This window comes from Capsicum annuum, chromosome 11 (genome assembly GCF_002878395.1).
Source record: "Capsicum annuum cultivar UCD-10X-F1 chromosome 11, UCD10Xv1.1, whole genome shotgun sequence".
Taxonomy (NCBI): Eukaryota; Viridiplantae; Streptophyta; class Magnoliopsida; order Solanales; family Solanaceae; genus Capsicum; species Capsicum annuum.
In genome coordinates, this window is record NC_061121.1 from 81,046,558 (window position 1) to 81,059,711 (window position 13,154).

Below are 13,154 nucleotides of genomic sequence, written 5' to 3' on the forward strand. Positions count from 1 at the left end.
ACAATCATAGATGAAATCACTATGATAAGAAGTAATAAAACCCACAACCATAATTGAATTAATGAACAAAAGTCAATACAAGAAAATCCCAAGATCAAAATTGGATCTTGGAATCAAAATATATTTATGAATATCAAAAGTGTATAAATCCTACTAAAAAGTACATAAAGGATATTTACATTACATGAGGAAACCCTAAAACCAAAGCTTGAACGAAATAGGAGAAAACCAAGTCAGTGGCCATTTGTGTTTTGTACTTGCAAGTTGGCCATAGGTGCTTCCTACAGTGTTGATACTGGGCGTAGGTACAAACCGCAGGTATCGGATGGAAAATTCCTATAAGTTCAGGTCTCAGGATTTTGGACTTCTGGCACTTGATTTGCCTACCTAAAGTCTGTAGGTCTTACATATTGTCCATCGGTTGACTTAGTAGGTGCCGGGAGTTATACTTTAATCTCTTCTTCAAACTTCGAACATGATTTTATCACGATTAAGTCAAAAAGTGTTTCGAACATCCATAATTTCTCCAAACTAAGGCAAAAATACATTTTCCCACCTTTTTTATGAAGTTATTCTGCAAAACAAGATTTCCTGCAATACATACCCAAAAGGCATCATATCTAACAAAATTACCTCAGAAACTTGCATCTTTTCCTCATTTTATGCATCAAAAGTGCTATATTTCTATAACACATATTCGAGTCTGATGATGCCTTATGTATGGCTATTATGTATATATGCTAATATGTAGTTAGGTATGATATTGATATTAGTGATACTAGATATAGCCCGAATATTGTAAAAATGATAATTAGTGAACTTATGAGAATTAGTGATAAATGATTATAAAATGATATAGTTGAGGATTAGTGATAATTAAGGATTAGTGGTGGATATTTTAGTGATTAATAATGAATAACTAATAAATGAGAATTAGTTGGTAAATGATGATTAGTTAATAAATGATGTTACTTGTTAAATAATGGTTATCTATTAAATAGTGATTAGTGGATATATGGTAAATAGTTGTTAAATGATGACTAGTAATGAAATGGATTAGTTAAAAGAGATGGTTAGCTATTAAATGGTGACCAGTGATTAACAATGATAAGATTGTTAAATAATGGTAATATATTGGAATGTGAGTACATTCTCAAATGTTGGTAAATTATTTACTGATTATAAATTGTGGAATGATGGTTAGATAATGAGTTATTTATTTGTAAGTGATGAATGGTTGCTTTATTCTATCCTTAATTGTACTCTCCATGCGCATGGGAGTCTATGATTAGTATTTACTTTCCACACCAATTGGGGTATGTGAGCCAATTTTATAGTTGTGATTGTTTGTGTGATGCCTTATAATTTGTTATTATTCTGGTTTGTTTACTTATATAGTACGGGAATATTTCATGTAGTGATGTCTTATGTTGTATTGTTATTAAGATTAAATTACTGATTTTGTACAATAATATTGGAGGTGATTCATGTTCATTTCTATAGCTTGACTTAGTTATGATATCTTCCATTTATCATACTTATATCATAATTTAGCTTAGTCGGCCGATGATTCCTACTGAGTACATGTTGTTTTGGTGCTCATACTATACTTTTGTAAATTTTTGGTACTGATTCGAGTACTAGTTGTCGTCATTGATCATTGATCATGTTGTGTTAATTATTAGGAGGTAAGGTAAAATCTTAGAGTTGGAGTCACGTATTTCCTTCTCACTTTATATATTTAGTCTTTTATTGTCGAGACAGATATTGTTGGCTATTCTAAGCCTTTAAGTTATATTATTATTAAATGCTTTTGTACTGGCTCTACCAGTTCATGGGATGGTATCTTTTATTGATTATTTTTATATATTTAGAACTCTTTTCTTATTTATAAGTGTTTTGTTTATTTTCGACTATGATTGGGCATTTTCCACCAAATTAACCCATTGCATTTAGCTTTAGGTTACGGCTTGGCTTACCTACTGGAAGGATGGAGTAGGTGTCATCATGACTCATAAATCGGGTCATAACAAGTATAATGTGCCATGTCAAGAAGTTAATCATGTCAGAGATAATATGGGGTTTGTATGCTGTGAAGACACAATGGGTAGACCTTAGTGGACTATGAATAGTACTGGTATGTTCACTACCAAAAGTGTTTAGGAACTACAAAGGCAAGAAGCTGATTAGAATGAAGAATTAAAGGAAATTTGGTATAAAGGTTTGCCTTTTAAATTGTGTTTCTTAACCTGGAGGATATGGCTAGGGGTGATAATAGTTGTTGCTTGGATGCATAACTCGAGCATTGAGATTACAAAGAATTTTATTTGTTGTAAGAATCTAAAAAGAGAAACAATCATCCACCTATCATGAAAAGTAAATCATTTGGGAAGTCAATGATACTATTACTAATTTCATAAAATTAGATTCAAAATGGATATAACAGGAAGAAAATAGGCTAACAAGTTAATGAGCTTAAGAAATACACAGCAAATTATTCTTATAAAATGGTTAAATGGATTTCTCCTAAACCTAGTTAGCTAAAGGGTAACACTGATGGTGCTTCTAAAGGTATTTATGGTCCTAGATATATTTCATGCTTCATAAGAAATCAAAATGGAGACGTAATAGTGGCACAAGGCTCCAGAATTAAAGATACCTGGAAAGTAGTTCTTGGACCAAGGTGCAAATTCTTAATCTACAATGGGAAGTCCCATGGAGTGTGTCAATGTTGGTCGAATCTATTAAATCATTGATGGAAAACATATTGTTAGAGTGGTGCATTACCTCTTGAAAGGTAACACTCTAGTTGGTTTTTTCTACTAACCTAGTTTTTGATTTTTACAGTTAATTTTTAGTACAATAGTTTAGAACAGGTATTAGTTAGAGGAAGTTCTATCATCAAACTAGACAAAAATAGGACCCCAAATATTACAAAAACCACACAAGATACGAATACAATAACAAAAACAACAACAAGTACAGTTGGCATACATCAGTCAAAATTAGAGGAAGAACGGAAGAAAACAGACAGGATTGCTATTTAAATGCTCAATGCTCATATACACAAATATGTAAGAGAAGTAAGGTGATACGTAGAACATGTAGATGACTAGAGTTTACTCCATCTTAAAGTACAATGAGAGTTAGGTTCTATTTAGCCTCATCTCCTAAAAATAAGAAAGTTTAAGTCGATTATAAACTAAACAAATCAGGGATTCCATAAAGAGATAATGGTACCATTTGTTGGAAATAATTTTCTTTGAATACAAAACTTGAATCCTATGAGATAATGTTGATGGTCTGAATATTCAAACAATAGCTATGTCAAATCTAAATAAAATCTCCAGAGATTGTTAGGAATAATCTAAAACACTGGCAAAGTCTCCGAAATCTAGCTAACTTTAATCTAATTTCTACCTTATGTGGTGGCATTAGCTTTTATAGAATCTCAATCCACCAAGCTAGTAGAGGGATAAAAGTAAAAAAAAGGTTAGAGACTTAACTTAAACAACATATAGGAACCTGGTGGTGACCTAAAAACCACATGAGGCGAACATGGAGTACATGGAGTTTGAAGGGTGAATGCAGTGAACATGGAAAAGATGAAAAGACAACAAGCGGCAAATGAGTAGATATTTTTTTTCCTTACTTTCCTAGTTGACCTAATAAACTCTTATGCCTCTTGATGTTGTTTTTGGATCTGGTTCAGGTCATTTTTGGGCCTGATCTGATTAATGTATAGATTTATTTATTTTTTTCAAATGGCCTTTAGCCTAGTTTATAAAACAATAGTTACTATGTGTCAGTCGGAGCATTATTTCAAATTTTCCATTTTATCCTTGAATTTAGATTACATTCTTGTAGCTTATTATGCTTTTATTATGATTTATCTTTGTTGACTGTTGATGCCTACGGAGTACCCATTGTTTTGGTACTTATGCTATATTTTTATATTTTTTCTAATTCAGATCTGAGTACTAGTTGTCACTGCTGATGTTCTATCCACCGTATACTCAGAGTTCAGAGATAGGGCGACTTTTGGAGCCAGAGCTAATTCTCTCTTCTTTTGTTATTTTAGACAGTCTTTACATTCGAGACTATATGTATATAGATAATATTAGGACTCTTATATTAATTTAACACTCCATTATTTGTATATGAATTACAAAAAATGAATTATAAATGGGAGGAAAAAAGTACTTATAGATTCAAACTTAATCGTCATACCATGACCATCACTGTCGTCAACGTTTCCACTCGATTTATAATCAGCTGCATTTGTTGATCATAGATTATCCTAATCTATAACTATGTAGGTGGTATATGCAAAACTACAAATATAATCTAATCATTTTTGTTTGTGACTTTATTATCGATCTTTTACCAGCTCCAATGGTACTAAAGTACAAATCTCTTATATTTTTAATGATAATGATATGCCCTTGAATATTTAAAAAAAACATAAAAAATACTATTGAAATAAGAAAAATAAATGAAAATAACATATTTTCAATTAAAAATTGGTTAAAGTTTGAAATCTATTAACAGGCACAGATGAATTTGCAAAATAAAAAAAAGAGTAAAAATAAGCAAAAATAATATTTATTGTAATTTTATTACAGTTTGAGATAATGATTGACCATAATTAAAACTTTGATGTATCGGGACATTGATGGGCTACTCGTTAGTCATTCATTTTCAAGTTTCTTAAAAAAGAGCATTCGTCATTATTCTAGATGAAAAAAAAATACTCCCTCTATTTTAAAAAGAATGACCTATTTTACTTGACATGGAGTTTAAGCAAATAAAGAAGACTTTTAAATCATGTGGTTCTAAACTAAAGTTATGTCAAGTATACCAAAATATCCTTTATTCTTGTGGTCTTAAACGTGCCACGTGGAAATTTGAAATTAAAGTGTTACAAAGAAAAAGGGTCATTCTTTTTCAATAGACCAAAAAGAAAAGTAAGTCATTCTTTTTAAAACGGAGGGAATAGTTGATTTTATTACTTGAAAAAAAAATCAAAAAATCACACACACATACACATGTATATAATGAAGTACTTGTCTTCTCAAATGCACAGTTAAAGAAATTGCCACTTGAATCCATATTGGTGTATGATGTTCTCAATACAACTGGATTACTATAACGACAAATGTAAGAGTTTTTTATATTGAATGTTTGAGATACTTGAGACATTGTAGTTATTTAAAATAAATAAAATAGAGATAAGGCGATAAAACAAGTTTTTCCTTTTCTTTTTTTTATACAAAAAAAACTCAAATGTTACCGTTGAAAATGTAACAACTTGTACTTTATTACCATTAAAATAGGTGAATACTTGTATTTTTTTATTGTCGAAAATAATTAATAGACCATCAATATAATCGATACATTTCAGTATCTGTAATAGATTCTAGACCAGCTATATCGACACTCTATCATTTGTAAGATATATACGAATCGATTTAATATTTCAAAAATATCCTATAAAGACCATCGATTGAGTCTACTAATGATCCTAGACTATAAGTCTAGTTTATAATATACTGGATGGGTATATAGTCTGTAACGCCCCAAAAATGGGTCCCGGGATGTCGCACGATTCTTAGGGCTACAAGTAGCCCCAAGCTAACCCTTTGAGCCTGTCACTTCTCATAATAACTCATTCAAGAAGAAATATACAAAACCCTGGCATAGTCATATCAAATGAAAGGAAATACGAAGGTAATACTTGGTCCAAATGACCATAATACTGGAAATCTCAACACAATCACAGTTTGAAACTAGTCTGACAAAGCCTCAACCACTCCATGAACTAGAGAGTCATTGGGACAAGTCCCCAACTGACTCAAACTGAACTAAAAGTAATGACATAAACACTAAAGTATTGAAATATCTAAAGATAGGCCCTCGAACCATGAGGACTCACCACTGGAGAAATATAGACAAAGGTACTCGGGAATCACTGACGAGGCTGGGAGTGAGCACCTGAACCTACATTATAAGACAATATAGCACATAGATGTAAATATGAATTAGCACTTGGGAATGTACTGAGTATATGAGGGGGTATGCATTTACATAAAACAATATCAATACTCTTTAATAAAATCATGCAGGCAAATAGGAATTACTCACATGGCTTGAATAAATATAAAATGTAAAGCTCATAAATCATATAGAATGAAGCTTGTAACACAAATCTCGTAAGTCATTATACTTTGGCTTTAAAATCTATACTCTTCTCTTATTCTCATTACTCATAGGCTGAAGGAATCTTTAAACAATACTTTCAACTTATGCATATATCTCACGAGGAGTAAAACTTCTTTAATGCTCAAGAACTTATAACTCTTTTGAACTCAAATGCTTGGAACTCGGAATCATATCAATTTCATTTGAAAACCGGTGATCAACTCGTATTAGTAGAGAAAACTAATTCATTCTTCGGAAAATACTCAAAGCAGTTCATTCATTTTAGAAAATATCACATCCCAAAGCTTTAGGAAAAATATTCTATCTCAATGGAAAATACTTTAGTTTAGGGAGGTTCTCTTATCCGACATAAACCATGCGAGCAACATGGAGTCCAACGTCTTGTCCTCCTAAGAAAAAAGCCTCACATTAGGGAGAGGAATCATACTCATGCCAAGGAGTATAACCTCAACTTAGTTATCACTTATCTCAGCCTTGGGCCCAATCATTTCAGCCTCACCCCTAAAATCTCAAACCTATAGTGGCACGTAGTTTTGGGGTAAGAAATAGTGGTAACTTACCTAAATCGATGCTAAATACTACTCCCTTAGTTTATCTCGCTTATCTCATGGAAATCCACTTTCAAAATAATATCATGGTTCATAAGAACCCAACAATCAAATCTGTAATCTAAGGTGGTAGAGTAGTTTTTAAAACTCTATGAACATTAGGTCAAAACATTTCTCAATAATCTCAAAATACTCAAATCATGAGTGCTTATAGCACAATAGTTCATGAAATTACAAGTCTCAAGTGGGGCTTAATAACCCATAATTTAATCTCAAGTTAAAACTCATCATAATGCATAATAGGTAGCATATAGATTCATAATTCATGTAGAAATCTGGAAGTTCAGCAATTTATCTCAAAATATCAATATTCTCATATGCTTCAATATTTCAAGCATTGCAACTATTAACTTCTCAAGGATTAAAATCATGGGGTATAAACCGAACTTTAATTTCTCAAGAAAATATGTAAAAATCATGCCATTAGACTCTTAATTCATGCATAACATCAAAACCTTACAACCAATAACAATGGGTGAAACCCCCAAATCAATTTCATGTAAATTCTCATAAATTACAGAAAATTATAGTTTAAATAAGCATTTGGGCACAAGGGTGAAAGGATTACCCTTGTTCAAAACCCCACATACCTTGAATTAGAAGGTTTGGATGAACTCTCTCTTTTGAGACTCTATTCGTACTCTTGAATGAGGGTTCTTGAAGCCCTTAACTTGGGAACCTTGAATTTTGACTCAATTTAGAAAATCTATGGTAGATTCTTGAGATTATTGGAAGAGGTTTTGGATACTTAGGATTTTTGTTGAGAGAAAACTTGAGAAAAACTTCATAGAATGCTTGTAAATGACTTTAAGTTGGTGTTTGTACGGTTTAAGAGGCTTGGAAAAAGTCCAAAGTTCCCTTTTTAACTTTTGTATGAAGCTGAAAAAATTAAACTGGGAACTCAATTTTATGGGCCACCACGACACGCCACTATCGTAGTGGCTCACTGAAAATTGGCAAATGGGAATATTAGAGTCACCATGATGTGGAGCCATCGTGTTGTCCCACTAGTAGGACCTGGAACATCAGCGCAACGTATCACAATTGTGCTAGGCCACTGAAAATTGACTATTCTAAAATTGGGGTCCTCCACAATGCGCCGCTATCGCGGAGTTCCGCTAGAATTTGACAATTGTCAAATATACCCTAAATAACGCTATTTTACGATTAGGATTTAAATTAGCCATAACTTCTTATCTGGGCATCAGAGTTGGGCGAATCTTATATTGACAGAAAGCTCATTAAATTTTCCATATGATAAAAAGTCAAAATTAGAGAATTTCTATATGGTTAAAATGATACTCACTTAGGAATTCACTCCTTAAACTTCTCGAGCAGAATTAAGCTTAGGAAAAATTTGGGGTATTACATAGTCATTACTAGTATATTGTAAGAAAGAGAATAATTAATTAATAATAAATTAAATTATTAAAATTTATACAATTAAAAGAGCATAATAAGTCATGATCATAAAAGAGTCCACATAATTTAGAGGTTCTGATCAAAGATGTATGAGAATGAATAATAGTTGAACAAACAACTTCCTTAGAGTAATGTTTGGCAAAACATAATTCTATTGTGAGGATTTCATATGTTAAACTATTACTCTTTCATATACATTTTTTATCACCATCCTCAGTTTACATGGACTTTTATATGATCATATGACTTGTTTGAATACCTAGAATTATATAAATTCTTACTATTTATTATTTTTAATTAATTATTTTTTAAAAAAATTATACTAGTTATGGTCTGTGAACATGTATCATAATCTATTAGGTATAGTATAGAGGTAGGTCTTTGTATAGGCTAGATTATGATAAGTCGATGATTCATCGTATAGATAATGATACATGTTTATAGATAATTACTAGTGTAGGATCTATAGTGAACTCAATCAATGATTCTTAATTCAATATATTTTATTTAATGTCACATTTTTTGCTATGTACTAACATTTTTAGATCATTATATCGACTCATACATTGAAAACCATCAATTATAATAATTGTCTAGCATTGACTATGGTACCATTCGATCATAGACTCTATAAACTGTTCATTTTGTCTAATATCTAACCATATAGTCGATGTTAGATAAGAGTCACTGTCCGTCATAATATATAAATTTGTATACACACATATATAAATATTATATATATATATAAAATATAAATAATATATATGTATATATATATCCATTAATTAATTATTAAAATAATAAACTATTTCATTCATCTTCTAAAAAAATTACAAAATTCAACAATCACATAATGAAGACTTTAACCGTTTTGCATAGTTAATTATTGAGTCATTGAATTGTTGCATTCAACTTCTAATAGATTTGGAAAATTCAAAAATCATAAAATAGAGGTATTTAACAGATTTGTAAAATTAATTACTAAAGCATATAACTACTGTATTTAAAAACTAATGTTTTCCTATGCCTTCCTATAGCATGTTCAACACTATAAATGTGATCGCTAATGTATTTGTAGATATGAAATCTACTCGAGCGATTATACTTCCTTGCCCGCCACATCTAGGCACAACTAGGAAATACATATATCATCTTGAATTATTTACTAAAACTCTTGAACGGAGAAAAATCAAAAGACGTCTTTACCTATTCTTCATCTAATAACATTTTTAGCTCTTTCTTGCTACCAAATATTTATTCTTTGTAGAAATTAGTTTTATAGAAGAAGGAATGGTTGGATTGTGATCCTGATCCACACTCCTCTTACTCTTCTTGAAAATATTTTAGATCTTCCATATTCATTGGATTATCTTTTATATCAGTTGAATGATCATCCATATTCATTGAAGAATCGTCTAAGCTCTCATGTTCAACCGAATCATTACCATGGATTAAAGTTGTGATTGTAAGGGTGGGCTGAATTCATTAGTTCTATCGGAGACCTTGTAATGATATTTATATTCAATATAAGGCTAAAGTCATCTGCAGCAATATCCAACATAGGCATAGCTACCTGCATATCATTCCATATGAATCTAAGATGTATTTTCCCTTCTCATTCATTACATAGCTAATTACCTAGTCTCTTAGCTCACAAACTAACTCCCCACTCTTAATTAGACTTGAAATCATGTTTTTGTATGAACCATTGTGACGATACATTATAATGGAAAATTTCTTCTTACTAAAAGATCTTTAATATTAATATTTGGGAGTCTCCTTCTATAGTCCTATATAATCATGACCAACAATAACAAATTCTACTACTATTATTATAGACTATATTGGTTAATCCTAGATTAAGGTCTCGATCTATATCTAGTCGATGAATGGTAAGAAATTTATACAAAAACATGAATGAATGAAATTAGGTTCTTATCAATTCTCTCCCAGTTACTGGAATTGCGATAGAAATTCATAGTGCTTCTAAACTACTGTATCTATCCAATAATGAGTTATAACGTAATTTAGAAAGCCTATCAAGCTTGTAACAATGGTAGAAAATATTTTTTGAAAATATTTGAAAGATAATAGGATAACAATGGAACCAATGAGCAAGATTATGATGATTTTTAGTTGTGAGAAGGAAAAAGTTACTAGAATCAAAGAAATTAGTTGAAAAACATGAGAATTTTTTATGGCTTCTTGGAGATTTTTTTTAGAAATTAAAAATAAGTTTTTTGTTGGAAGGGGGGGGGGGGGGGAGATAGAAATGTGTTATTGAAGATTTATGTCCTAGTTTTGTTGGTTTGAAAGTCAAGTTAATGACATCATAAATAGTATCTAACCACTACATATTTTTAAAACTTTTATCTACATGCTCAAATAAGTTTTCAAAGTGTCCATTTGGTCAACCTCCCTAGAAAGTGATGCCTTACATGTCTTCATACACATAACTTAGAAGTTTGATGAACAAACAGTTAGAAACTATAATGTCCCTCATAGTAAAATAAAAAATTTATATGTGTTGATCATTTCTTATAAAAAATTTATATGTGTTGATCATTTCTTCCTTCCCCGTGATTGCTTTATATCATTTATGAGTTATGGGGATAGTTCGCATAGTTAACAATAAGTCTGAAAGGTTTTTAAATAAGATTGTAGTTTTGAATACCCTTAAAAGGAGGCAGTTTGACTTTAGCCAATATTTTGTGATATGAGCCTCGAATGACGATTATGACAGTTCCATATTGTCTGAAAATTTGATTTTAGGTCAGTAGTGAGGTTAGTTTGGGTCTCAAGCCTTTATTTTACATGTTGATCCTTTATTTAAAAAATAGTCAAATTAGTTTAAAAGAAGACTCGGGGTTTAATTTATTGAAAATGATCATTTTTGAAAATTCAACGTCACCATTGAGCCATAATCATCGAAGATAGTCTAGTAGCATAATTTTTTTTATCCACAAAAATCCAAACAAACCTTGATGATACAGTCAGAAACTTTGCCTTTTAGCTAAGTTACTGGTGCAAGGCATTAACTAGTTCAGCTGATTAAGCAGTTAATTAGTTACTAAAGTGGAAGCCGTATAAGCGCCAATGAGTTGTTAAAGCGAACGGTGCTTTAGTTCCTAGGGGTTACTTTAGCGGTGACCTTTAAGCATTTCCTAACTACTTTAGCTGTAATTTAGCCACTAAAGCATCCAAACTGTATATATATATATTCCATTTTATAATTTTTCACCACTTTTGGACCTTTGAGCTTTGGATTTGGGCCACCTTTGAACTTGATTTCAAAATGGAATTTTAGGAGATTTTGTTGGTAAAGCATTAAATTATTTTTTTCCAATTTTTACCTCATTTTTAACTCATTTAAAATAGGGTTTCAATGGTAGACTCCTATAATCTCGACAAAATCTATTTTAAAGAAAGATTTTAATTTTACCACAATTATTTTTGAACTCATTTTTCAAATTCATTTTGGGCCTATTTTAAATATGATAAATATAGGTATCATTAGCTTTATGTTGATCGATAGATGTCATTTTTGAGTTGATTAGACATGTTTGGTGTTGATTTAATGGATTTGAGCTTCCAATTTAGGGTTTAAACGATGTTTGGATTTACGAATTATCATTTAAAGCATGTTGAGATGTAGTTGGACTTTTTCTAAAGTGTTTGTGTTGTATACTTGTTTTTTATATTTGTGTATAATTTAGGATTGGGAGTCCCACTTAGGTGAAATGGTGAGCATCTCTGTGGGCACCAGAGTCCTTGATGTATTGTAGTTATATAGTTTCTTATCCTAGTTAATCTTACTACTTACAGTTATTGTTAGAGTAGAATGCAGAAAGATAACCTAGTGATCTCGAATATTTTCTATTGAATTGCCTATTTTAGAGCTTGAAACTTGTTAGCAGACTTTATTGTGATGATTACAGTTTAGTACCTTGTTAGGGTGTAATTATGTTATTATCATTATTATTGATGGAATGATTGATCTTTTGGAGTATACATAAAGTATTAATAGACTTTCAATAGTTGATGACACTTAATATATGGAATAATCTAGGTTAGGATAGTCAATTTTATATTATTATTGGGATTTTTGTTTAGTTTTTGGTGCCTATTTAGGGCTTATGTGAACATAATTAAGAATTTGCATAATTGTTTATGTTCATATGTCCAAGTGGGGGCTTATATCCATATTGCTTTTTGATTTGAGAGGATATATTATTGTGACGCCCAGGTATGGGCTCGACTTGATATTACTGATCATATTTGTGCGTTTAATGCCTTATTTATTATTATGATACCCGAATAGGGGCTTAAATTGTTATCATAGGCCTTATTTGTGCATCAGAATGTTTTATCTATTATTGTGTCGCTCGTATTAGCGCTAGACTTGATATTGTAGGCCTTATAAGAGTATTTGATTGTATAATCATTATACTAATGCTTGAGTTGTTGAAAATGATAACATTAATGACAACATGATTAATTATTCTGATAGTGCCAAGTAGAAATTGATATCATAAAATATTAATACATGAAGTTAATTCTGAGTTTGCTTATACATGTATTCAATGGATTTCGATCTTCATACTGATTATTTAGGAGCATTACATCCTCATGTCACACATGCATATTCATGAGATATTGGTACCACAGAGAATTATAATTTTTTAAAGAAATGATGCACCTTATAAAATGCCTATATACTGAGAGATATACTGGTACGGTTTATTTGAGACATGATATTTAGATTATATGAGTATATGCATTGCGAATCTCCCATGGATCCTATCTAATAGTTGTGAGCTCAGTGCTTGTATACCTAAAGTTATGCTATACTTGCATTCTTTGGATTGCATTATTGTTCTTGTTTGATATTGTGTTAGTATT